Here is a 27,354-nt window from a genome sequence, read left to right on the forward strand (position 1 = left end):
CTTTTGCAATACATATCCCAGAATTTCTCCCTCCTGTTGCTGGCTTGTGTAGTTCTTTCTGGAACTACTTCAACCTGGTTCCATATGTTCATATCCTAACCACTCCTCAAGGTTCTGCTCTACCTCCATTTCCTTCATGAACACCCTCCTGATTCTTCAGTTACAACAACAATTTCCCCCTCCTCTGAAATGTTGGCACATTTCGTCTCCACCTCTCCAATAGCACATACCACTGCTTCCTTCCATTACAGATAATTCTGTACACGAGCCATCTCTTTTCCTGGGTTTTCTGAAGGCACAGATGTCAGTGCATTCATCTTTGTATATCTTAAAAGAATCAGAATAAGCACTTCATGATTGACACATAGTAGGTACCAAATATTTGTTGAACTAACATAGCTTGAGATGTAAAGGCTCACAAATGCTGCACGAGAAGGAAAAGCAGGAGTAGCTGCTGCTTCTAAATTCTCAAAGCTAATTTAATCTTAGTCCACAGGTAGTAGCTCATTTCCATTTTTTATTCCCTTTGATAAAGTGTTTCCTTATTGAGTCGGAGACGGTCTTTCCAGACTGACAAAGTGGCACTGTCACCAATGCTGGCATAATGCAATGGCTGGACACGGGATGCATTAACAAACAAGCGCACCACCTTGAAAAATCACCAAAGGTGCTACCCAAATGTTACTGTATTAACATTAGTCTACAAAATGCCGGGGCCCCACCATTAATCATAATAATCAACACATTCTAAAACGAATTACTCTTACATGGAGCATTACTTCATAGATTCATTATTTTCAAGCTACTGAATAAAATGCCTTTACATAAAAGCAAGGGGCTGCAGTGCCGGAATAGTAGTTGATTGTGCCGTTGCTAGAAAAGGCAGAAGTAGTTGAGCTATGAATAAATTACCATTAACTCTTGCATCTCTCCTTTATGGTACTAGTGGCCGGATAGGTTGTGGCCCGTGCATATGTGCATTTTGCTTTAGAAAACACTGCGTTCGAACAGGTCGGGGAATTAAATCTTATAATTGAGGGATGAGTGATCACAGAGCTGAAAGCTAGCACAGTAAGAAAGACTTAAAAAAAATCTTTCTTAGTAGTTAATGGTATTTATAGAAAGATGGATTATTCATAAATACAACTTGTTGCCTTTTTTGGATAACCCAATTATTTGAAATAAAAAAAATGATTTCATAATTGCGAACTGAGAAAAACTGAAAGTATTCTTTAGATGGTGAAAAGAATTGCTGAGGAAGATCCTTTCTCCAACAAAAAAACAGCCACAGAAAATAACTAAGGAAGGGGTACCTGGGTGGCTCAGTTGGTTAAGTGTCCGACTTAGGCTTAGGTCATGATTTCACGGTTTGTGGGTTTGAGCCCCACATTGGCTCTGTGCTGACAGCTCAGAGCCTGGAGCCTGCTTCAGATCCTGTGTCTTCCTCTCTCTGATCCTCCCCCACTCACACTCTATCTCTCTCTCTCCAAAATAAACATTTAAAAAAAAGGAAGAAGATCGAAAGAAAGGAAGGAAGGAAGAAAAGAACTAAGGAAAAAGTATCTAAAGCAAAGAACACTATCTTGAAGCACTCTGGCCTATTAATTCTCATATTTTTGCATGTAGTTATTTTTTAAATGTTTTTATTTATTTCTTTTGAGAGAGAGAGAGAGAGAGAGAGCAAGCATGAGCAGGGGAGGGGCAGAGAGAGAGAGGGAGAGAGAGAATCCCAAGCAGGCTCCATGCCCAGAGTTGGCACTGGATGTGTGGAGATTGATCCTACAACCATGAGATCATGACCTGAGCAGAAATCAAGAGTAGGATGCTTAACCAATGAGCCATCCGGGCACCCCACATGTAGTTATATTACACTGGGATAGGGGCAAAACAGTTTTATAAAAATAATGCCTCTTACAATCACATAAAAGAATGAATGTATCAGTCACATATAAGAATAAATATTTCATCATGAAAAGAAGACCGTTCTTCAAAGTGGCTATGTTTGAATTCATGGTTTCACTAATTTTTTTTTCTTTTCTCCCCCCGTCAGGGTTAGCACTGGGTGTTTGGAAACCACTGCTCTAAGTTTGGTTAGTTCTAGTTCACTTGGTGGAATTTGGAACGGAAATTTGGAATTGTTCTCTGATTCACTAAAAGAAAGGGCTGACCTAGATCAGCAGCAATGAAGCTGGAAAATTTGTCAAAGAATTTGTCACACACAAAAAAAGGAGTCATTACCTTGTGAAACAATCCATATTTTACCAACCTATAATTTAGCAAATTTCCTCAACTGTAATATGCGTAATGTTCGTCTCCACCCCCGATGTTAACTCTTCTGAAATTAGAATAAATCTTATAATCAATGTCCAAGGAAACCAGCCAGTCCTCAGATGCAAAGCTGTGCCACTGTGGTCATTTCCTGCCTAAGTGTCATCGCCTGAATAAGTGTAAACTTTCAGCTACTTTTTTATCCTTGTTTTCTCAGTCGACTTGTTTTCTTTGGTGGTGCCTCCCACAGTTGAGTTTTTGCTTAAATTTGGAGGCAGAATTATCTTCAATAGCACTGTACTGTATGGCAGAAAAGGAGCCACGGAGGCAGAGAACAGAGAAGAGGATGTAGGTTTACTATAAGTGATGCAAGCATTTACCACTCGAGAAATGAACTGGCTGATTTTCTTGTGAAACAGCAGCCAAACGTTTTACAAAGGATTCACGAATATAAGACCCATGTAAGTGCAAGTGGATATATCTCTTGTCCTCGGGATATGTACAAAAGAACGGTCTGTTGGATGCCAAGCAGCACAATTAGAGGCAGAAGAATGTGCCAAATCTCTCAATATAAATCATAGTGTTTTCAAAGCCAGGAAAGGTGAATGACACATGCATACTTTGTGGAGGACTGTTGCTCAAGTGCTAGGCTGTCAATAGCTTCCTGATAACTTTCAAATTAGTTGTATAGATGTGTGGAGGGGTGTGGGGTCGACTAGTCAAATAATCAAAAGGAAATGGAGAGAACACACCAGCAATTTTTGAAATGCCTTAAGATTATATTTTCAATCACAAAGGTCTACAAGTTTTGATCAGAAAATGCATTATGAAGAGTATCATGTCATGTGCCTCATAAATGATGGCCAGAAGTGATTCAGAACAATGAAAAGAAGGCTCTGACTGAAAAATCTTGCTTATTAAGGGCATAATATGCTAGGGTATAAATAAACATACTTCGTTGTGCTATTTTTAAAAAAGAACTGTATAATTTTCTCCTTAAAATGTTCTTTCTCCCAAGAAAGATGTTATTAAAGATGTATTTTAAAACCAAGAGATCAGAACCAAGGAAATAAAGGAATGCAGGAGGTTTAATTCTTTAATCACAACATTTATGAAATTATGATCCTTCCATCTTTTTCTTTCTTTTGCTTCTCACCCCAGCTATCTAGCCCACTGTGATTCTTTCCATACTCTCTTACATTTTGCCAAAAAAAAAAAAAAAAAAAAATCACATCTTTATGTTTTTTCCTGTTCTACTGAATCAAGAAAAAGGAAAGCTTATCAAGTATCTCAGAAATAAGGAGAAAATGGCCAGGTAAAATCAAAGGGGCAGAACTATGGAGAGAGTAAGCTACAGATACATAATTTACCAGAAAAAAATTATGAAAGACTTGAAAATGGACCAACATGATTACTGGATGTCTTCAGTGAAAAACTATGAATTATCTAGAACATACCTTCCAGGGTATCTGACTATGAGTTTGGAACCCTTCATCTTCTTTGAACAATGTTACAGCTCTCTAAGATAAAGATAATTGATAGGGATGCAAATAATTCTTATCTATAAAAAATACTTAGTGTACATGTATGATTGAATGCAATTGATTATTGCCCTGTGGATATTGACTAGTTTTGTATCTACTATGTAAATGTGTTTCAGTATTCCTCATGAGTTTATATATTCATCTGCCTTTTGGATTCTCTAATGAATTGGTTATAATAGCCTCCTGAGTCATCGCTTCTCCGCCTTTTGGCTAAGATCAAGTGTAGTATCTGTTCTTATCAGTTTAATAGCTTCCTGAGTCTCTCATTAGTTAACGAGCTACAGAAAATCTTTGATATTTTTTCATTTTACATTTGTTTGCGAGTCAAGATTATAACCCTTAAATTATAATGATAATTTTACTAATTTTAAAAATCCTTGCAGTTGGAAATTTTTCTTTCCAAAAATATTTATTTTCATGGGATACTCCAACAATCAAAGTGGGAAGGAACTGGAACATTAGTCTTTTATTATTGAATATTCCATAATTATTGGTTGAATTAGTACTGTATCAGTGGTACCCCAGAATGATTTAGTAGAACTCTGTGGCTTGGAATTACTGATCACATAGCAGCTGGCACTGAGTGGCTGTGCAATAGGCCTAAAGTTCTTGGGTATTTTGCATGCATCCAAATAGAAGGTTAGGCCTGGAAGAGTCTATGGTGGCCTGCTCATTTAGGGACTAACTAACCCTGGAAATGTTGAGAAACAACCAAGGGAAAATGTGCTAAAACTCCCCAGAATTTGTAAAGTGCTTTGGTATATATGAACATATTAAGTCTGAATTCCTCAGCATCAGGAGGAGGCTAACTGGAATGAAGATGAACTGTGACTTAGAAGATTTCCTTTCCTTAAAGAAGATGTGGTATATACATATATATTGGAGTATTACGTGGCAATCAAAAAGAATGAAATCTTGCCATTTGCAACTATGTGGATGGAACTGGAGGGTATTATGTTAAGTGAAATTGGTCAGTCAAAGACAAATATCATATGACTTTATTTATGCATATGAGGAATTTAAGATACAAAACAGATGAAAATAAGGGAAGGGAAGCAAAAATAATATAAAAACAGGGAGGGGTCAAAACATAAGAGACTCTTAAATATAGAGAACAAATTGAGGGTTGCTGGAGGGGTTGTGGGAGGGGGGATGGGCTAAATGGGTAAGGGACATTAAGGAATCTATTCCTGAAATCATTGTTGCACCATGTACTAACTAACTTGGATGTAAATTAAAAAATAAATAAATTAAAACAAAACAAAACAAAAGAAAAAGAAAAAGAAAAAGTGTCCACACAAAAACTTCAAAAATAAATAAATAAATAGCGAGCAGATATTTTGAGGAAAAAAAAAAAAAATTCCTTTCTTTGTGGATGCCCAAGGCTTCCAAAGAGTTTTGGAGTTTTTTGGTGCCAAACATCCTCTAGTAGGAGGTAAGGGTTATAAACTTTCAAGAACATTTCACAACAAAGATAACCTCTTGGGAAACTGTTTAGCTCCATAAATCAATGATGAATAAATGAGACTCTGGTCACATATTTTCCCATGTTAGGCCATAAGAAATTTCTAAAATCCAAAAACCAAAATACTCAATTACTCTGTGTCCTTCAGAAAGTTAGAAAAATGCAGTCCAGCAGAACTTTCTGCAATGACATAAATGTTACATATGTGTACTTGTTCAATGAGGTAGCCATTTGCTACCTGTGGCTATTGGGTACTTGTAGTGTGGCCAATACAACTGAAAACCAAGTATTTTAATTTTAATTAATTTCAATAGCCACATATGGCTAGTGGGTATCATATTTGACATCGCAGAGCTAGAGGTAGGCCAAATAGATTTACTCTTCATAACATTGGTTCTTGACCAAATAGCCTATAACACAAGCACTTAAAACAAACACAGAAAAATTAGTAGAATGAACTCCAAAAACCATGTCTCCTTACATAAGATATTTTGTTTATAAACATACTCCTTTTCTTCAAGAGATCTCAATCAATAAAGAGGCTCCATTGAGAATTCCAAAGGCTTTTGATTAAAGTGGGTGACTACTGGGGAAAGTAAAGTCAATGCCAACAAGCACCAGTGAGCTGGCAGATCCCAGCCCTCCTGGAAATGTGACTTGGGCTTTCCATAAAGTGGTAATGAATAATTCTGTTTGGCACAAGCAGGGAGACTTTGTCCTTGCCAGCGAATGACTTCCTTTGGAATATTGTCAGGAGAGCTAGACAAGTGACACACAAGCCCTAAGGCAAGATTCAGGCAGTCGTTTCAGAGAGATGGGTTAAAACGTCATCATCAATCAAGGTCATATGTGGCTCAAGGCCATTTTGAAACTAAGCCAGGCATTAATGGTCTTAGCTTACCCATTAATACTTTAAGAAATCCCTACTGATTGCTCTCCCCCAGCCTATGGGCTTAGCTGTTTAAAAAACTGCAGAATGTTCCTGCTGGAAACACCTTGACCAGACCCTCATTTTATAGGTGAGGAAATGGAGTCATTTGTACTGAACAACTTCTTACATACAAAGGATGTTTAATGAGCTATGAGAGAGGCTAAAAAACATACAAATTTGAAATGTGAATGCAATCTCTAGAATTCAACTCACTCATTCATTCAGTCAGTGGTTCAAAAAATACTTATTCTTGATAACTGCATGCCAGGTCCTGTGCAAAATGCTAGGGATACAGAAGATAACAGGAAGATACAAAATATATGTTTTTGTGGTATTTCCCTTCATGTATTAGGTATACATTCTTTAAAGAGATCTCCAGCTTTTAATTCAGAGCTTTGAAAATATTGGATTTTCTAATTCCCGATATGAAAATGTTGCTTGTGTAATAAAGTTTTTACAAGCGGGCTATGCCCCTGAAAATCTGCAAATACTCAGCTGTAAGGGTGCTTCTCAATTGTTTTGCTAATGGAGGGAGTATGAGCCCCACTCACCCTCCAATCATTCACTAATGCTTGAGTGTATCCTGAAGGGCTGGGAAATGAGGTAAAACATCCAGAGAAATTATGTCAAGAAAAAATTGTCACAGAAAGACTTTCAGAGTGTTTAAAGCCAGTTTTAAACTGGTCTGGATAATGCACAGTCAGAACTATAAATACAGTATGGTAATGTGATGACACCCTAATAGAGGACAGTAGTTAGGGCTGTTAGCCACACCCACCACAGTATCCCAGATACAAGGTATTTACATTTGTATTTATACCAAATTATATTTGGGTTATATTTAGCGTTCCTGTCTTGTCTTTCTTTTACACATTCTCTGTCTCTCCCCTTTATTTTACTATTTTAGCTTGAAGAGCCCTCACAGCTGGTGTTGGGTTTCACCTTTGGCTTTTACCTCTTGCCTTATTTCATAAGAGCATGTGTGAGGGTTTGAGGACATCCCTAAATTCTTCTGAGGTGAAATGCTGTTGAGACCACACAAAGCTGTTTTCTTATCTTAGATAATAAGTATAATATTCTCAAGACCCGAGTGCTCTGGTAGTAAAATGGCATAAGCTCATGGGTTTCTGACACCGAGATGATTGGAGTAGGATATTAATATTAGGTTGAATTTTGTGAATTTGCCATTTTTATAAGTCAAAGTGGTCAAATAATGGCAGCTTCATATGTTTCAACCTACTATCTAGTGAGAATTTGCTGTGCCGCAGGCTGAAGGTTAGAACTTTCATTTGCTGTTTCACTACTTTTTATTTCATGAAGTTATTTCAGTATTTTGAAAAGTCACAATATCGCACACTTTTAAAATGCATACTAGTTGAGAAGCTGGAAAATATTTATTATAATTTTTCTCTTAGAATTCTTTCACCTTGTGTTAGAAATGCTAGCAACTGACACAAACACCAACCTAAATTAGGTGACTCTTTCTTGCAAAGAAAAAACAAACAAACAAAAAATACTTGTGGCTTACTTACTGTACCCTGGGGAAATTAAGTTACAGGCATTGTTTTCTAGACAGTCTTTTGCAGGACTACAGAGCATGGGGAAAATGAAAGTGAGAAAGAATGTGTCAAAAACTAATTTTACTGCTTTGTTTTTTAATACTCCTATAAACTAAAAAACAAAATTACTCTGATATTGATGAATGTATTAATGCTGCCTGAAAATATCCACCTGTTAACTCTATTTATAAACCTGCCACACACACTGTGTGTGGGGGATTTCTAAAAGAAAGTTTGGTTTCCTCTTCCTGTTCATCACTGTCAGTGTCTGAAAAAGCAACTTGTAATTTTTGTTGCCTGGGCCAACAAGGGAAACATTAAGTAGATATAAAAAGGCTCCATGAAAGTATTCTGGTTACATCTCCCTGTAAATTTCAGAACCACATTTACAATATAGTAATAGCTGTAGGAAGTGTGTAGAAAGATGATTAAGGAAATCAGCCAATGTTAATGTTGAATAGGCAAAAAAAAAAAAAAAAAAAAAAAAAAAAAAAAGATAAGCAAATGAGAGAGAGAGGAGAAGAAGAAGTTTGGGGTGACAGTGTACTTCTCCTCCACAAAGCAGAGTTTAAAGCAATCTAAATAAAAATCAACCCTTATCATTTTCAGAGATCTGGAGAGGCATGGATTTAATTGCTTTCTTCTGCATCTTCTAAGTTTCACGGTTCTCACTGACTGGAAATGGTCCTTTTTATCAAACTCCTTCCTTATAAAGCAGCTCAAGGCTTTCCCCATGGTTGGGCAGGTCAAATGGGAGGGATATTTTATGGATCTTATATTGGTCACCAGTGCCCACTGCCCTGGCACACCGTGAGAGCGTGTTGCTCTCCTCAGTCAACCACCGAAAGAAAGATCGCACAAGAGTCATGGTGAAATGCAGGCAGGGATGTCTACTTTTCATTTTCCTAACTAGGGAGCTGCTTCTTACATATCCTAAACATTATTGAAAGTTAAAGCTAGTTGTGTCAGAGAAATTTCAGAGAATATTTTTAGGACTGCAAGATATGTGTCAGGGTCTATCTTGCAGACAACTTGCCTATACATAAATTAGAATAGAATGAAATTGTTCTCTTAAGTTAACTTTTTAAAAAATACACACAGATAATTGGCCCTGCAGAGAATGACTGAATGATGGGCATCAGGTTGGTTTGAGCCTCACAGATTTTACAATGGAATAGATCTACAGATCTATATTTTAAATATACAGTTATAGTCCCAGTAAGAAAAACAATGAGAGTCAAAGCTCAACTTGAGTTAAGCTCAAGAGAGTCTACTCAGATAGGAGGGATATGCTGTCATATTTTCTCATTTCTAGTGTTGCTTGAGTCTACATGTGAGTGTCTGGGATCTTGAAGGCTAGGGAATTGTTAATACGCTTAAAGAATATGAGAGGAATATCTCAGTTTCAAATTAAAAGAGAAATTCTTCCTATAAAACAGATCATCTGACATCAGTTTTCTCCCCAGAGACCAATTACTTCATGGAATTCTAGAGCTGAAATAATAATGTAATGGGCTAGTCATCTATACATAATAAACAAATCATGGCTAATCCTCATAATAAGCTGGAAGGTGACCCCATTTTACAGATTAAAAAGCTCAAATTCAGTGAGTTTAAGATATTTTACCATGTTCACATGGCTTACTAAGGAGTGAAAAGGGGATCTGAGCTTTCATCTGAAGGCTTCACATCTCATGCTATTTTTACTGTGCCACGCTGCCCCAGGTGGATAGGACTTAGAGGTCACTTGGTCCACTTCTCATATTGAATGCAGGAATTCCACAAAACCAACTCTGCTTAAATTCCTTGTGTGTGTGTCAGCTTTGTGTTTGTGTATGTATGGGTGTGGAGGGGGGGAGGAGGGACCTCTGAGTTTTTGATTGGACTCCATGCTAGCAAGGTATCTTGTAGTTTAGATGAAATCTCACCACCTTTAACATATAGATCCTATGTTTGCCTATAATGCTACAACAGGCTTTAAATAAAAAAATGTATTAATTAGGGTCTTACCCTGCTATAGAGTACATTATAATACTTTAACTTTTTTAACTAGAGAAAGTTAAATTGGTAAAACCTTCACAGACAACAAAATTCGAAAGTTATGAAAAGGGTTATAGTGAAGATCTTCTATCTCCTATCCCCTCGTTTGCCAATTTCTTTTGGTGGAACCAACCAATGTCATCACCCAGAGATTCTTATATATGTACAGTATACACATTTCATCTTTTGTTATAGAAGTAATAACATAATACGCATCATATACACAGTGGTGTGCAACCTCATTTTTTCATTTAGCAACACATTTTGGAAACTATTTGCTATCATTACATAAAAGCCTTCCTCGTTTTTTTGTTTTGTTTTTTAGCAGCTTCACAGCATTTTACTGTATGGATTGCCATAAAATACTTAATTAGTCTCCTACCAATGGGAATTTAGATTATTGTAATCTTTTGCTATTACAAATAATGAGATAATGAGTAATTTCAGAAATATATCATTTCACAGGTGTGCAATGATCTCTGCAGGGTAAATTCCTCGAAGTGAAGCTGCTAGGTCAAAAAACACAAGTACTTGTAATTTTGATAAATATTGCCTACTGACCCTACATTGAAATTACACCATTAAAAGCCCTAGAAAGAAATAAGGAAGACCTATACAGAAGAAAAATTGAAATATTGCTAAAAACTAGACACAAAAAAGACTAGAATGTTTCATCTATGTAATCTTCCTAAAATAAGGACAGATGAACATGTTGGATGACACCATGGGGCACAGTCAACAAGATCCAGGTGGTAGGAAACTCCACAGGACAACTTCAGTTTCAACAAATAAAATGCAGGAATAAAGGCCAGTGAGAGTTGGGGAGGCAGGAAGCCAGTGGCTTCAAAGAGTCTCGAGAGACATAGCCACAGGTTGCTATGCCTGACCTTTATTTGGATGCTGGGTGAAACAAGCAAACTTTAAAAATCACGTATGGTATTATGAGACAATGTGGGAAATGACTAGGATCAATGGAAATGGACATCTTCTCCATAGATAGGAATATTCAATACCATAAAGATTTCAGTTCTCCCTACACTACTGTATGCATTTAGTGTAATTTCAGTAAAAATAGCAACCTTTAAAAATTAGACAAGCCATTCTAAAATTCACATAGAAAAAACTAAGCAAGAATAGCAAAAGAAAAAAAATTCTGGGGGAAAAATAATACCGATGAAATACTAAAATGCATTTAAAAACTGTAATAATTAGAAGAGGGTGGTGAGAAATATAATTTGGTATATGATAAAACTTGGCATGTCCAATTGGTGGGGTAGGAGATTATTGAGTACATGCTAAGAACAGAATATCCATATATTAAAAAATAAAGAAGATGAGTACTTTGTACTTTAAATTAAAATAAATTTCAGATGGGTCAAACTTTAAAAGTGAAAATTGAAGCTTTAAAATTCCAGGGAGAAATCCTGGGAACATAGAAATGACCCAGGAGCCATTAAAGAAATGATTAATATGACTATAGGGAAAATTAAAAAATCTGTACAGCAAAAACCACAGAGTGAAGTCAAAGGGAAGTGACAAACTGAAAAATCTTAAATTACAGATAAAAAGATAATTTTCCTACCTTATACAAGACTTCTATAAATCTAGAAAATCAACAAAAATCCTATAGAAAATTAGGCAAAGGACATGAATAGATCTTTCACTAAAATGATACTTAAAAAGCTCTTAACCACATAATAATATGGTCAAACTTTTTGATAATTATTAAAACTACACTGAGGTACCATAAGTTACATATCAGAATGATGAAAGTAATATTAAGGCCTAAATTCTTAGTTATTTAAGAATGACTCTAAGGCCATCTGACTTGTAGAAAAAAAATGACTGGGGCAAAAAAGCAATAACGTCTTAGAAGTTATAGAACATTCCTGTAATCTTTAGGCTTGTGTTATGGTTCTAACTTATGCAAAGGTCACAACATCAGATGATCTCTCTAATCCAGAATGTAATGGAAAAACTAGAACAAATAAAATCTTTGTTTTAAAAAATAGTCAAAAATAAAAATCCATAAAGATACACATTTTGTTTTGTTTTGTTTTTAAATTTTTTTTTAACGTTTATTTATTTTTGAGACAGAGAGAGACAGAGCATGAACGGGGGAGGGTCAGAGAGAGAGGGAGACACAGAATCTGAAACAGGCTCCAGGCTCTGAGCAGTCAGCACAGAGCCCAACGCGGGGCTCGAACCCACATACCGCCAGATCGTGACCTGAGCCAAAGTCAGACGCCCAACCGACTGAGCCACCCAGGCGCCCCAAGATACACATTTTGTATTAAAACTTGTACACTTGACTCAGAGGGGCATACCGTGGACCCTACTTCAGAATATTTACTTTTATTTTATATACAGTCCCAACATAAATTTTTGTTTTCATTTGGTTTCCCATCTTTAGCAATTACAAGAAAGAAAAAAAAAAAAAAAAAGAGGGAGAGAGAAAGGTTGCTGGAGACAGGCATACTGACTTTAGGTAGAAGCCACAAAAAACGTTGGTCTACAGCAAATGAAAAACTATGTAGATCTGATATAAAGACTTAAAGCCTAGGACGACTTACTATAGGCGCATTTCCTATGAGAATCATGGTATTACTGCAGCATCCAGTGTTAGATATTCATGAGGATGCCCTTCAGCCGTCTCAAAAATAATTCTTACTCTGCTCAGGACATATGGAAGGATGCATATAATATATGTTAGATAAACTACCCATAAGCCATTGGAAACAAAATATTGGGATATTTACCAAGATATGTTTCATTTGTCTAGAAAACTCAATTGTGCAAATTCCTCCTTGGACACAACTAAGTGTGATCACTCTAGTTTAAAAGACAAATAATAAATTGTCACTGGTATGCTTTTGTGCTTTTGTTTTTTACCCACAAGTCAGCTTTTCCAAGCTTCCATAATTCTGAATTGAATAATACCTAACTTACCTTGTAATTACTTAAGGAATAGTTTTGTGGGTTTATGACCTTACTGCAGAACATGTCATATTTCAAAATTACTTGCCTTAATGTAATTATGTTAATGAAGTGAGATTATGTTCATATTTGAATCTGCATGGCTTCATAATGGCAGCAGTCGGCATCATCTGTTGACAGCTCTCCTCAGTGTCTGAGGCAGGGAGGCTCTCTGGTCAATTTTCTTTTTGGTTGTGGTTTTCTTTGATGTTCTTCACTTTTTAGCAATGAACACGGGTGGCATTTTAAAACTCAATTTTTTGACGATGAAGTTACTAGGCAACAAAAGGTGTCCTCAGAGAGGTGAGTTACTTTAAGATTGAGAATCTAGTATGATTAGATAGTGTGTGTGTAGCCTCTAAGGATCATTAATATCATTAATGTGAGGCAAAAGTCCCAGACTAAATGGCTTCTTGGGAAGTGTAATTTATTCAGAATGACATGACTTTAAAATGTTTTTATAACCCAATATTTAAAAAAAGGATAATTAAACTATTTCTCTAAATCAGCACTTCTCAGTGTGTGGTCCGGGGACTTCTACCATCATAATTTCCTAGGACATGATGAAAACACAGGGTAGGGGCCACATCACCAACCACTTGAATCAGAAATTCTAGACCCGGGCCCTAGTATTTTTAAGAGATCTGTCAGGGGATTGTTTGATGTACTCAAGGGTAGATACCAACTAGGATATACCTGTAGGTAGGACTGAGGTAAAAACAATGCAATGGTGGTGTGAGAGAACAGGGGAGGAGGAAATAGTGAGTGCTAATTAAAACGAGGCACTTCACAAACCAGCTCATTTATTCCTTTACAGTGTGGTGGGCTGTGATGTTTACATTTGTTTCTAGGATGATGGCTGAATGTTGACCTGTTCCCCAGATTGTAAGCTCGATGAGGACACAATCACATATGTCTCGCTCAGGACTATCTGGGCCTAGAGCATGGCTTGGCCTGTCTGACCTCCATATATGCTGAATGAATGATTTACGTATATTACCTGCATTCACGGATGAACAAATTGAAACTTGGAGAGGGTAGGTAGCCTAAGACCACCCAGTTGGTAGTGAGCAGAGACTCAGGGCTGGTACCAGAGCCCAGGCTGCTTTCCCTAGACAGCCCGCCTTGTCATAAGGCATTCGTAAATATCCTGGGCATGGGGGGGGGGGGGGGGGGACCACTCAGCAAAAGGGAGTAAGAGAGAGAGAGGGTGACAAGGAGTATTGCAGTTTGAAGGAAAAAGATTAGGCAGGTTTCCCTGAGTAGGTGATTTCTGGACATGGGCTTTAAGGAAGAGCCATGCCCCTGATAACTGGAGTCCGAGGCCAGGGATTATTAGCAAGAGCCTGAAGAAGGAGTGTGTCTTTAGTTCCAACATCAGCCAACCCTGACGGAATAGAGAGAGCGAAGCGGAGAGTGGGTGAAAGTCTAATCAGAGTGGGGAGGAATGCAAAAAGACAGCCCCTTTGAAGAACAGAGAAATCTGGCAGTAGCTGGATGGAGACCACAGTCGGGAGAGGGTCTTCTTTGTTTGCTTGTTTGAGGTACCAAACAGGACACTTGTCTCCTAGTAGCCATGCACTGAGAGAAGGGGGATTGATGATTCAGGAGAGGGCATTTCAGGAGTTAGGTATTGTGAGGAGAGAGGATGAGAACCTGTGCACAGGAAGGGGCACATAGAAGCACCAGATAAATCATCTATAGATACAGGAGAAAAGGCAAAGTACGTGGGTACAGATGCTTTCAGGTGTGGAGCTTTGGTAGCAGGAGACTTTGAATTTTTTTTTTTTTTAAGTTTATTTACTTAGAGAGACAGAGAGAGAGAGAGAGAGCACATGAGAGAGAAAGAGGGGGAATGCAGAGAGAGAGGGAGAGAGAATCCCAAGCAGACGCTACAATGTCAGCACAGAGCCTGACACAGGATGAGATCCCACAAACCGTGAGTTCAAGACCCGCGCAGAGATCAAGAGTGAGATGCATAACGGACTGAGCCACCCAGGTGCTCAGACTGTGAAAGTTTTTTGAATGGATTCCCTTTTCTCCACGAAATAGGATGCAAGGTCATTAGCTAAGAACAAGCCAGGGAGCAGGTGCCAGAGAACCTGCCTTCAGTACATTTTTCACTGCATTTACTCGTGTGTAAGCACTGTACTTGGTAGATCTGCTTAAACATATGGAAATATCTTACGCACATACTCTTGCCAAAGCAGTGTTACTCATCTTTGGTTAGAATTAGCTTGGAAAGTAAACCGTGCAAGTAATGAATTTTGAAAAATAAATTAATACAGATTGAAAACCTTCTTCTCTGCTCCCACTTGTACTGTAAATTTATTCTCTCAAAATTATTTCGTGTTCTGAATGTCATTGAGGAATTTAGTAGATTGCTAAGCTGCACCCCAGAAGTGGGTTTCCAACCGTAATTTAATTGGAAGGGTTGTAACTAACTTTCACCATATGGGACTGCCAGATGTAATCAATGCAATATAAGTTTGAAGAAAACATTATTGAGTGTGTCTAAGCACATTTTATAAGCAATGAAAGCTATCATTTATGCAACAGAAATCACTCTAATGTCTTATGAAATTAGGGCATCAGTAGAATGCATAACTGTTAGAGGGTTAATGTAGATCAAGTAATTTTGGCTGAAAGCACACTATTTAAAGACAAACATAAGTCAGATAATACAGGTACTACTCACCACTCCTCCAATCTACCAAGTCAACTAATTTATAAGGCTAGCATGGCCTAAAGTTTTTATACTAATACAAATGATGATACAGGTGGAAGCTGATTCAGCTGGGAACTTAATTTCTTTTTTTTTTTAATGGAGAATCTGGGCAAATTCCTCCCCATTAAGTAGAGGCCCACAAAGATTTTAATCTGGGGCCAAGATATGGTTTAACAAACTGAAAGTGCCACCACTGAACTTGTAGCTTATTATTTGGACTCTTCAAGACTTAAAGGTGTTGCAACCCTTGGGGCACCTGGGCGGCTGAGTTGGTTGAGCGTCTGACTTTGGCTCAGGTCATGATCTCATGTTCGTTGAGTTTGATCCCCAGGCAGGGCTCTCTGCTGTCAGCACACAACCTCCTCCAGACCCTCCCTGCCCCTCCCTGCCTTTCTCCCTGCCCCTCCCTGGCTTTCATTCTCTCTCTCAAAAATGAAATAAACATTAAAAGAAAAAAAAAGGTGTTGCAACTCAGTGGCTAATCGTACAATGAATAAACTTATAACAAAACTGTGATCCCAAAAGTCTATTGTTCGCATATCTGAAGGCAGGCTTAGAACAAAAATATCACACCTGAGTAAACCATTTAGGCAGCATTGTTTTCTCCCCCTCCAGGTTAGGCTGAAGAGGGCTCTTGCACAACCAAAGAGTTCATCTGCACTAATTGTGTATCAGGAGTAACTATTGTACTAGCATTAAATCTTGCTCAAATACAGATACGTGTATCCCATATGCTACTAAAACAATGGCATTCCAAAGCTAAGGATTCAAGACTACCCACATTCAGAGAATAATCATCTGGTCTTATTCTCCCTGGACTTGGCCACTGTTATTTGCAGAATTGTTATGAATAAAACTTAAGAGTTAACACCTTAAATCATCCTGATGTTGAACTCGTCCCCTGCACAGGCTGATAAAAACACATGTGTGAAACCAACAAAGGAAAGGCAAATTCAGATCCTTTGAACTGTGTAATCTTTGGTCAGATTAGATAAATTCAGAAGAGATGTTCCATTTCAATAATCCATAGATTTTAAGCAGATTAAGGATTATGAAGTAGTCAAGATCACACCTGAGCATATAAGCGTACACACACACACACGTGTGCACACGCACACACACACCACACCTGCACTATTTGGAGCAAGGCTACCAGAACTGAAGAATCTCCTGCTGCCAGCTTATGAATTTGAGCTGAGGCAGTATGTTCAACCCAGGGGCACAGTGTGGGAGGATTGGAGGCTGGCTTCTTCTCTGGCCGGTTGCCTTCCACCGCCCTGGTGCCAGGACAAGTTGTGATGAGTTCCGAAGCCAGGTTGGAGCATCTTCTCTTGACTTCAGTTATCTAGCTGGTGGCTGGCCCTTCTCCTACCAGAACCATTATGACTTTAGTAAGATATGATTGATGGCACCACAAAGAGGAAATGATGAGGCTAGCCAGCTGGACCACAGAGATATTCGGGCAGCAAGATTAATTTAAGCTTGCCAGTTGAAGCAGGATGTAAGTAGATTCTAAAACAATTCCCAGAGCACAGTTAATATGAAGAAAATAAAGTTTACTTTTAAACAGTCTGTAAGTGGCCTTTCACTGGTGGATGTGCACTGAATGTTTGCAGAGAAGTAATAAACAGGACCTCAAGGATGCTGGACTTCAAGGCCAATTCTGTTGTCCTTGCTGCGATATTTGGCGGCTGAGTTACTACTGTTCCTGCTTAGAATGCTATTCCTAGCCCTTTTCACCTGGTTAACTTCCATTTCTCTTTCATAACTCACTGCAATGAAGTCAGCCCCCAAAAGTTATTTACACATTTGTATGTATGGTTCTCAGTGCAGTGTTTTGACTGGAAGATTCTAAACAAATGTTTGTCGAATGAAAGACGGTAATAGAGAAATAGCTACATTTATGGAATATGAATAAAAAGAAACTGGATGGAGCGTGAGAAGACTTGAACTTGAGTTCTAACTCCACCACTCACTAAGCAGCAAATCTTTTACTCTCGATGTTTCCAAGTGTATTAAGTGGGAATACTAATGCCTTCTCCATCTTCTTTGTTAAGCAGTTATGAGAACAAAGGGGCTATAGTGAGAAAAACTGGATCTAACAGAACACCTGGCTCCATAATGGGTAGCCTTGGGCAAATCACTGAAATGGGTGGCATGTATTTCCTATGTCAAGTGTGGATCAAAAAACTTCCCTATCTTAGGCTTCTTTTATAAAGGGACATTCAAATACCAGAAAGTGTTGTGGCCTTTTTAAAATTTATTTTTTAATGTATTTTTTTAAATGTTTACTCATTTTTCAGAGACAGAGAGAGAGCACAAGCAGGGGAGAAGCAGAGAGAGAGGGAGACACAGAATATGAAGCAGACTCCAGGCTCTGAGCTGTCAGTCAGCACAGAGCCTGATATGGGGCTCAAACTCACTGACCGTGAGATCATGACCTGAGCTGAAGTTGGACTCTTAGCTGACTGAGCCATCCAGATGCCTCTTTAAAATTTATGTTTAAAAATATTTTTTAATTTTGAAATAATTTTAGACTTACCAAAGACATTGGAAAAAAAAGAGTTCCCATGTACCCTTTACCTACTTTCCCCGGATGTTACCATCTTACTTATAACTGATGCACGATCACCAAAACCAGGACAATAACTTTGATATGTTACTTTTAGCTGATGTATAGACCTTATTCCAACTTTTTCCCAATTATTCCACTAATCTTCCCAGTCCTGGATTCTATCCAGGGTTTCACACTGCATTTAGCTGTCATGTCTCCTTTGTCTCCTTCAGTTTTTCAAATGTATCTTATGGGTAGATATAGTAAGACTGCAAATATCCTATTTCTCATCATGTTTTTTGGCCACTAATTTTAATATCCACCGATTATCCTTATCTGCTACAATTAACACAGTGTTTGCCAAATGGTGGTTTTTCTACTTCCATTATTCTTTGTACATTCATTCCTTAATAGGAATTCTACTGCAAGAAAGAGCTATCCCTTTTCTCTCATTTACTTATTTATCCAAATTATTTATTTGTATCAGTATGGATCCATAGGTATTTATTTTATTCCATGGGTTATACAGTCCATTACTATCAGTACTGATTTGCTTTTCAAATTGTCCTAGATGTGCTATGGCCTTTTTTGATGGTTCAACTCACACAAATCAATGCCTTGCCGAAAATCAATCTACCCCAAGAAACGCCTGTTTGGAGATGTGGCATATGAGAAAAAATTAAAATGTATAGCTGTAAAAAAATGTCTGGAGTATCAAGGACACAGTGACCCAGACACCAGCAGTTCCAAAAATGAAGACAAAAGACCTATAAGGATATAGAAGTTCAGGGTACTGAATACCCTTTACATTTATACTCTGGCTGGAGATTTACCCATCTGGCAATTGGTAAGGGTGTTTAGGGACATTTATATCCCTCATTCATCTGAATATACAGAGGCTGGAAAGAAGTATTACTTAGGAGTGTCTGGGTGGTTCAGTCGGTTAGGCATCTGACTCGGTTTCAGCTCAGGTCACGATCTCATGGTTTCATGAGTTGAAGCCCTGCATCGGGCTCCGTGCTGACAGTGCAGAGCCTGCTTGGGATTCTCTCCCTCCTCTCTCTCTGCCCCTCCCCACTCATGCTGTCTCTCTCTCAAAAATAAATAAACTTAAAAAAATTTAATTAAAAGTTCAATAGCTATATCTTATGGTGTGTGTGTGTGTGTGTGTGAGAGAGAGAGAGAGAGAGAGAGAGATTGATTATAATCTATTTAGACTACTCTAATGAGAACTTTTTGAAAACAGCTAAAGCCAACCTTGAGTATGATTTATATAACATAAATCGCTGTGCAACAGACAGGTGAATGTTCATAAAATCAATTACTAATTCATCACACAGACTTATACTTTGAATGTTTAATATGTTCCTAACACTATGCAAACACCATGGATATAAGCAACAATTAAATACTGTCTTCAGTGACCTTGAGTTCAGTGGAACTGAGGTCCTTTCAAAAAGCTGAAATGTTCCAGGTGGTCATAGAAAAAGCTTTTGGCTTCATTAGTAAAATGGGAGGGTTGGTCTTTGATCTTTAAGATTCTTTTCAGCATTAAATTCATTTGATACTGTGATTCACTAACTTGATTATTTAAAAATTGCGGTTTAATGTGCCTTTCTCTCAAAATATCCTAATCAGTAATAGATGCACTTTTCTATTTAATAAATCCTTTGTAGCTGTTTAAATACCTACTGAATCTCACAGAGCTGATCCCCTATGGGTGGAAAACCTCATTTACATACAGTCCCCGACTCTATTTTTCACACACAGGCTTAGATTTGTGACATAATGAAGAGTCAGCGGAGACTCAGAATACATTATTTTTTTTTTCAACGTTTTTATTTATTTTTGGGACAGAGAGAGACAGAGCATGAACGGGGGAGGGGCAGAGAGAGAGGGAGACACAGAATCGGAAACAGGCTCCAGGCTCCGAGCCGTCAGCCCAGAGCCTGACGCGGGGCTCGAACTCACGGACCGCGAGATCGTGACCTGGCTGAAGTCGGACGCTTAACCGACTGCGCCACCCAGGCGCCCCAGAATACATTATTTTTAAAGTCAGAGGCAGACAGTTAGTTGCATATTGTGGTTACTTAGTTTTCTTCTTTTGATTAATGGAAATCAAATAGCTAATCTAAATAATTATAGTGGAAGACTAGAAATTGCTTCCATGGCTATGACTGCCATATTAATTTGGGGCATTTGCTTATCTATCTCTTCCCAAATCAGAAAGATGCCTTATCTTATGACTGATGACCAGATACACTTATTTCGATGTTTAATTTAAAAAACATTAGAGGGGCATCTGGGTGGCTCAGTTGGTTAAGCATCCGACTTTGGCTCAGGTCATTGATCTCACAGTTCATGGGTTCAAGCCCCACATTGGACTCTGTGCTGACAGCTCAGAGCCTGGAGACTGCTTTGGATTCTGTGCCTTTCTCGCTGCCTCTCCCCTGCTCAGGCTCTGTCTCTCACTCTCATACAAATAAATAAACATGAAAAAAAATTTCAAAAAACAGCAACACCTACTTCCTTTAATAGCTAATAATAATAGCTGGTACTACAATCTCAGAGGTTACAGAACAGAAAAGTAAAAAAACAGATAAAGACCAAGATATTTTCTAAAAAGTCACTTATGCCATCTCGAATTCACATTTTGTATTTATAATTTCAAATATGAACAGTGATATTGGTGTGCATTGTACAAGGTTCCAGTGCTAACCACAGGCTTCTCATAGTCCCTCTCTGCCAACATCTTAAACTAAAATAACAGCTCTTTCTACAAAGCATAGCAATATCACAACAAGCGCATTTGAAGGAATCTAAGGCTGTCATCTAATTTTTTTAAAACAAGAACTTGGGGCGCCTGGGTGGCTCAGTCGGTTAAGCGTCCGACTTCGGCTCAGGTCAGGATCTCTCGGTCCGTGAGTTCGAGCCCCGCGTCAGGCTCTGGGCTGATGGCTCAGAGCCTGGAGCCTGTTTCGGATTCTGTGTCTCCCTCTCTCTCTGTCCCTCCCCCGTTCATGCTCTGTCTCTCTCTGCCTCAAAAATAAATAAACGTTAAAAAAAAAAAACAAAATTAAAAAAAAAAAACAAAAACAAGAACTTATGTTCACATGTAAATTGATTTTAAAATATTGAATCTACCAGAGTCCTTGGTTACTTGTCTACTCCAAGACAGAGGTGAAGATGTGCTGTAGATAAAAAAAATCTTAACTGCCTCTAAAAGGAGTTCAGCTTAGAGACATCCTCACAATGCCACATTCTTTCTTTCAGTGTCTTAATTAGGAAGTGCTTCCAAACTACTGTCCTGAAATATACCTCGGATTAGAATGTATCATTTTCCCCTTTACAGATACACTTACGACATGTGGATATGTGTGTGTGGGGGGGGGGGGTGCTATATGTGTAATGCTCATAGTGAGAGGTATGACCTAGTAACCTGTTAGACTTGGAAGATTAAAGTAAAAGTGGATGGAGGATTAGATTTGCTGATGGCATGTATTTTGAAAATATCAGCTCAGACAACAGAATGGCTCATTGTGCAGCCTGAGGCTACAGGGAAGTTATCAAAGATGTTTGTGGACCGCAGGAAAGGAAGAAAAGAAGTAACTCAGGAAGGCCAACTAAGTCAAGTGGTCAGTCACAGGGAAAGAAAACATGCTAGGGGGCATCTAGGAAGCACACAACTACTGGGGCCTGGGGGTGGAGGCTGGGGACAGGACAAGGTCAGTTTAACCTTGAAGTCCATGGGTGGGCATGCACACAAGCAATGAAAGACTGAGAAATTCTAAAGTGGAAGGAAATGAAAGGATTTAGCTCTTCAAATCTGGGAGCACTATAGAGCAGCAGCAGGAAAATGACAGATGCTACAGCTTGTTCCAACTAAGCCAAATCATGAGGGTATGTTCAATTAACTTTGCTTCTCTATATAGAGGATAGCTTACCAGAAGTAGTTTGACTTCTAATGGGTTAATCTGGTTAGGGACACTCCCAGTGTGTCCCAAAGATGTGTAAATTCAGTTTTGCACTGTGGATTTTCTTTGTTTTAATTTTTATTTTTTAATGTTTATTTAGTTTTGAGAGACAGAGAGAGACAGAGCATGGGTGGGGTGAGGGGCAGAGACAGAGGGAGACACAGAATCCAAAGCAAGCTCCAGGCTCTGCGCTGTCAGCACAGAGCCCAACACGGGGCTTGAACCCACAAACCGTGAAATCATGACCTGAGCCGAAGTCGGATGCATAACCAACTGAGCCACCCAGGCGTCCCTGAACTGTGGATTTTCTTAAAGCCAGGTCATAAACCTTAATGTTATTCTACGTTGACACTTAAAATATTCCAATTTGAACAGCCTCCATATAGTATGGAAAGAACAGATTTATGCTAGAAACTGCAACTTATGAAAATATATGCTTCACAGAAGTAGGGCACTTTGAATTGGTTAAATATTTCAATTGCATAAATAATCCAAATGCTTGTAAACATTTTACAATTACAGACCAGTAGAGGGCCTTAAGAGGCACTTCCATCTATTCCAACTGGTGAAGTTGTGTCTCCGTAGCCGGGAGTCCGGCCGGGATGTGTGGTTCGTTGGTTGATGAATTCCCACTGTCCCAATTTCTGGGATTTGTGGACATCCTGTGGTGATTCTAACCTTCATCCCTCTCTCTTGCCTGGATTTCATGCCTAATTAACTGATATAAAAATGATTGCAGAGCTCACAAATGCTTAAACTGACATAAAACAAAGGTAAATGTGGCATAACGGAGTCTCTTCCGATCACTGTCATTGAAAGTATAAATAGTTCCCTTGAAAAAGGAGCTTTAAGGTTAATACATGATTTCCGAGAGAAAGAAATCTACTCTCCTGCCCTCCTACCCTCCCTCCCTTTTTAAAAGTTATGGGTTAGCAACTGTCTTTAGAATTAAATCCAAGGTAATAGACCCAGAGGCATGCTCTATCAAGCACACATTCTGGTATTTCTCTCCAACAGAAAGACAGTAGCACCACTATATAATCATTGCCATTCCATATAGATGTGGTTCCACACATATGCAGTTACACACGCGTATGCGCACGCACACACACACACTTGACTAACAACATAAACAGTCTTCTGACATACAGCCCTCATTTATCAGATATTATTCCAGTGACGTTGGTTCTAGGCAGGTGTTTCTTAATCTTTGCTTCAGCACATCTGAGGAATGGAATATATTCAAGAATAGCCAGTCTGTAATAGGCAACGGAGGTGAGGAGAGTGAAGTTTAGGTAGTTTGAAAAAAGCCTCGGAGGGTATTCTAATGCACCCACCTCACTGCCCCTCATTCTCAATCTTCACGTCATGAGAAAAGAACTTTGCAAAAGAGGAAACAGTTCATTCATTGAATCAATATTTATTAATTTTTACCAAGCACTTTTCTAGGTGTTGGGGATACAATAGTGAACAAAATAGACAAAGTATCTGCTTTCAGAAACTTACAATTTAGGAGCTCAGAATAGTTGTGTAAACTCACACTAAATGAAGATGAGATCTGGGAACAACCCATGCCGTATACCGTATTTCCAGAGGACTCTCCTATCACAACCTCGTCTGAACAATCTGGTTTTCTTCAAGCACAAACATCCAAAATAGACCGTTTTTCACTTTAAGCAGGTAGCATCTACTACGTTCTGGGCCCTCACAGTGGTAAGCAGAGCAGACAAGGGCCCTGTCTCACGGAGTTTACACCAAACAAATATATGTGCAAATATCTAATTGCAAACTGTCTTAAGTGCAATGAATAAAACATAATGTGCTATATGAAAGATTCATGGGGGCCCACTTCATATTGGAGAGGGGATCAGGGGAGGCCTCGCTGGGCAAGGATCACTTAGGCTGAGGACTGAAGGATAAGTAAGAGTTAAAGAGAGAAGCAGTATTACAGACAGAGGGAAAATATGAAAGCCTGAGGGCAGGAAAGAGCTTTGTGACTGTGAAGAATTAAAAGAAATCAGTGAACAAAAGGGAAAGAGGGGGCCGGCCTTAGTAGGCAGGGGCCAGATCATATAGGGCCCTGTTGGCAGCAAGGAAGCTGTATTTTCTCCTCAATGTAGAACCATTTAAGAAGCTGATATTTACAGAATAGATTATAGGGAGCACAGAGTAGAAGCCTAAGGACAAATTGAGTGGTTATTACAACAATGAATAGGTGAATCTGGGTGAAAGGAGATAGTAGCTGCATTGATGTAGGTAGAAAAGGAGCAGACAGATTCTGGACATTCTTATTAAGAGGGAGACTGGATAGGACATAGGTAACAGAAAGGAAGAATGACTACCAGGTTCTCCTAGACCACCTGGGTGGGTGAAGGTGCCCTTCTCCAGATGGAGAAGTTTGGATCAAAAACAGAGAGGGGTAAGAGAAGGTCATCAGGAATTTTGCTTTGGATAGATAAATCTGAAATACCCTCATGACATCCACTTTGGGAGTTAAGGAAGCTGTTAAATAAATAAGGTTAGAGTTCAGAGTACAGGTCAGGGACAGAGATATATTTGGGAATTGTCAGCACAGTTAAGACTATCAAAATGGATGAGATTTCCTGAGGAGTGTCGGGGAGATGGCCTATGGCCAAGCTCTGGGAAATTCTAATACATGTAAGGCGTGGGAGGATAAAGGGAGAAAATGATCATCCATGTGGGCCTGGCAGAAAAAAAGGGACACAAGGCATGTTTATTACTCACCCAGAAACAAAATTATATTTCAGTTTCTGTTGAAAAACACTTTCCCAGTTTGGAACAATACTATGTAGGTAGGCTGGCAGAGCCGCTGAATTCATTTGAATCATGTGAAGTGCCTCTGTCTCTGTCTCTGTCTCTGTCTCTGTCTCTCTCTTTTTTTTTTTTTTTTTTCTGGTAGGTCAAAAAGAGTCAAATCTTGGCAATTTCATGAAGTTCAGCCTAGTACAAACACAATTTAGAACAAAATTTAAATCATGGGACAGGATACGGTACTAAAATGTTGCCCTTTCACATATGAAAAGTAATCTTTTGTTAACATTAGAGGCTCCTCTATTACCTTATATATGCTAAAGGTATTAAAACAAATCACACACACTAATGCTACATACCCTTTACCAATTAGTTCTACACTGACAATCAAGTTGACAGCCCGAAAATGCCATTGACAACCTATCACCATATTCTGACTGTTGATAACCCCAGTAATACCATTTCCTGGTAAGCACATTCAGCAGGAAAAGCACTTGCAATTTCACACATCTCCAATTTTCTGTCTGGCTTAAGCAAAATCTCTTCACTGAGTTGTCAAGACATGTGCCCTTCTCACAACGATGCTTTTTTTTTTTTTTTTTTTTTTTTTTTTTTTTTTTTTTTAGACCTCTTCTCTTTTCATAACGTTTCTTTTTTTTTTTTTTTTTTTTTTTTTTAGTTTTATATTTTTCCTCCCATTTGTATCACTGAGACGGCTTATGTCATTGAATTCTTTTTAATTTGTCTATACATACAAATTAAATAGTCAACAATTAAACAGTTTATTAAAAGTAAACAGGCTCTGAGTAGGGCATAAGGGCCTAACAAATAAAGTGACTTTCAGAGCAACAAATTTGGCTGAGTTGTGAAGCTTACTTCCTGGGTTCTAAGGTTTGCTGTTTTGGTAGGAATTCTGGATCCATTTGATAAATGAGATCTTCCTGTTAAAGGTTTTCATTTACAAGTTATTCTAAAGGGGAAAAAGAAGAAAACGTTTCTTAAAATATCAGCTGGTGTACTATTGAACAATACATACAGTGAAATAAACTTGTGGTTTTAAGTTGTCAGCCTTACAATCAAGGGCTTGTCTTCACTTGTATCAAGACAGCAATTACTCTGGTTTGTCAAATATGGTTACTGATTCTCAGCCATGGATTATTCATGCTAGTTAGCTAGCTGAACATTATGTTTCTATGAGGGTAAAATACGTAATTATTATGTTTTATGGCACTTAAGAATCAGATAGCAAACCAAAAACTAAAATTTTCCAATTAGGGTGACATAAAATGAAGGTGATATGAGCATAAACTAGAGCAACAACAAAAATTTCAAGACCGAAAAGAGAGGAAATGAGACAGTATTTTAATTAAAGTTGACTTCTTCACTCTAAAAGCTAAAGGAAATTTTTACATAGTGATGTATCAACGTCTCAGTAAGCCATTACTTATAATATGAACCAAACTGAACGCAGATGAATAAATACAATCCCTTTAAGACAAACAGATTTAAATGCTTCCGTAGATTCATAATTGTTACTATTTCCTTTTTAAAATTTTTTTTTAATGTTTATTTATTTCTGAGGCAGAGAGAGACGAGCATGAGTGGGGGAGGGGCAGAGAGACAGGGAGACACAGAATCCGAAGCAGGCTCCAGGCTCCAAGCTGTCAGCACAGAGCCCGACACGGGGCTCGAACCCACAGTGAGATCACGACTGGAGCCAAAGTCGGTCGCTCAACTGACTTGGCCACCCAGGCGCCCCAATTGTTACTCTTTCTTTTAGGTTTCTAAACTCATATTTTAACGTGGTAAAAAAAGATATTAAGAATCTTCCGTTGTAACCTTTTTTAAGTATATACAATTATTACTTTTTGAACTACAATTATTCTCTTATTGCTTGGACTCACAACCTTCATAGTCACTCTTCCTTAACCTCACTTCCCTAACCTTAACCATTTCCCTAACCTCATGCCAGGGTCACAAATTGAAATGTCTACAGAGGCCAGGGGCACAATGTAAAGGACCCCAAGTTGCTCCACAGAAGACAAAAGAGATGGTGGGGATTGTGGAAAACTGGTATTCAAATACAGTAAACAGACACACACACAACTTACCTGTGGGCTGACCTCTGACTTGTTTCATCAACTCTGCACCTTAGCTAACACAGGGACAAAAACTGTTGATGGTGTACCCCAAATTTTCCCTGAAAATTTGATGTAGATCATCATTACTGCCACTCTGAGCCAGCATATTGCCTCCATCTCTGCCTCTTCCCAAGTCCATTTTTGTTCTTTCCTTATTCTTCACTTTGTATGTTTATTTACTTGTTTCCCTTGAATCCACATTTGATACCAAGGTCATATTTTCTTTTCCAGATTGTTTTATTTAATTCTACACAATCAATACAAATAGGCTCATGGCTGTTAAATGTTCAGTGCGGATTACACCTTTAGCAATATAAATTACCCTTTTTCACCAGATTAAAGCCTTTGCCTTGAATTTGGTCTTGTTTTAAAAATATGGCCACCCTATATTTTTAAACTAAT

The 27,354-nt window shown here is 38.4% G+C and overlaps 1 protein-coding gene and 1 pseudogene across 1 annotated transcript in view; one reads left to right on the forward strand and one right to left on the reverse strand.

Annotated features, from left to right (window-relative positions):
* SERPINI1 (serpin family I member 1) overlaps positions 1-27,354 on the reverse strand; it is a 72,398-nt gene that overhangs the window by 30,380 nt on the left and 14,664 nt on the right. The gene's annotated exons all lie outside the window — the stretch shown is intronic.
* On the forward strand, positions 4,003-4,154 carry LOC125922270 (uncharacterized; annotated as a pseudogene).

The sequence above is a fragment of the Panthera uncia genome, chromosome C2, assembly GCF_023721935.1.
Source record: "Panthera uncia isolate 11264 chromosome C2, Puncia_PCG_1.0, whole genome shotgun sequence".
Lineage (NCBI taxonomy): Eukaryota > Metazoa > Chordata > Mammalia > Carnivora > Felidae > Panthera > Panthera uncia.